We start from the raw sequence: 1,051 nt of genomic DNA, 5'->3' as shown, positions 1-1,051 counted from the left end.
AAAGGAATCCTCAAATGTTGTTTATAAAGTTGGGCTCACTCCTGAACTGTACATACAAAGATCATGTCACAAACAAACTACCAAAGATTTTGAGAAAGAAATTAAGAGACAAGCCATCACCCAGGTTTCAGACTTGCCGCTGGCACACATATGGGACAGATCCAATTAACATCGCAAAGGCCTAGAAAATATTACTGACATTAAAACCACAACCAAAAAATACTGATAGAAATCTGTAACCTGAACCCAACCAGCTAGACTGCCTAATATAACAAAAATATCAATATTCTCTAACAAGATTGAGTTTTACAACATATTCAAAATATCCAGAACGCAATCCAAAATTACTCATAATATAAAGAACCAGGAAAATCTCAAGTCACATAAGAAGAAGAAATAAGGCCTGGGTCAGAGCACCCAGGGATGTCCCCCAGCATGCCGTCCTTAAAGGAGCCGGTGAGGTGGTTCCTCAGTCGAGGGACATAAGTGACATAGAGGTAGCACCTGTGGCTGGGTCCCGCAAGCAGGCCTGCAGAGAGGGGCACATGGCACCGAGGAGTGACCATGATGTCAGGTGTGGGCCAACGGACTTATGGCGCACTCTGGCTGGGACGCAGGCTATTGTGCGCGCGGTGCTTGGGAGCTGGCCTGGGTGGCGGGGCGGGGCCTGTGGCAGGTGTGCGTGGCAGGAGCTGCAGCCCACCGACAACCAGAAGCCCAGTGTTCTAGGATGGATCAGATTTTCTGTAACGATGCCTGTAATCGACACAAACAATCTCAATAAGCAACAAGTTCAACTCCTGGCAGAGATGTGTATTCTTATTGGTAAAAATGATAATAAAATTGGGGCTGATACCAAAAAAGAATTGTCACCTAAATGCAAACATTGAGAAAGGATTATTGCATCGAGCTTTCAGTGTCTTATTTAACACCAAAAATAAGCTCCTGCTACAGCAGAGATCAGATGCTAAAATTACCTTTCCAGGTTGTTTCACCAATATCTGCTGCAGTCACTCCTTAAGTAATCCAGTAGAGCTTGAAGAAAACGGTG

General features: G+C 44.6%; 1 long non-coding RNA gene across 1 annotated transcript; it reads right to left on the bottom strand.

The window, feature by feature from the left end:
• Positions 1-1,051, bottom strand: LOC111739366. Its single transcript, XR_002780222.1, has 2 exons — positions 978-1,051; positions 1-756 (listed from the first exon to the last, which is right to left on the bottom strand). It is a non-coding gene; the product is annotated as an uncharacterized LOC111739366 (long non-coding RNA).

This window comes from Pteropus vampyrus, unplaced genomic scaffold (genome assembly GCF_000151845.1).
Source record: "Pteropus vampyrus isolate Shadow unplaced genomic scaffold, Pvam_2.0 Scaffold50, whole genome shotgun sequence".
NCBI lineage: Eukaryota > Metazoa > Chordata > Mammalia > Chiroptera > Pteropodidae > Pteropus > Pteropus vampyrus.
The sequence above is the reverse complement of the archived record's forward strand: the minus strand, read 5'-3'. Positions and strand labels throughout refer to the sequence as shown.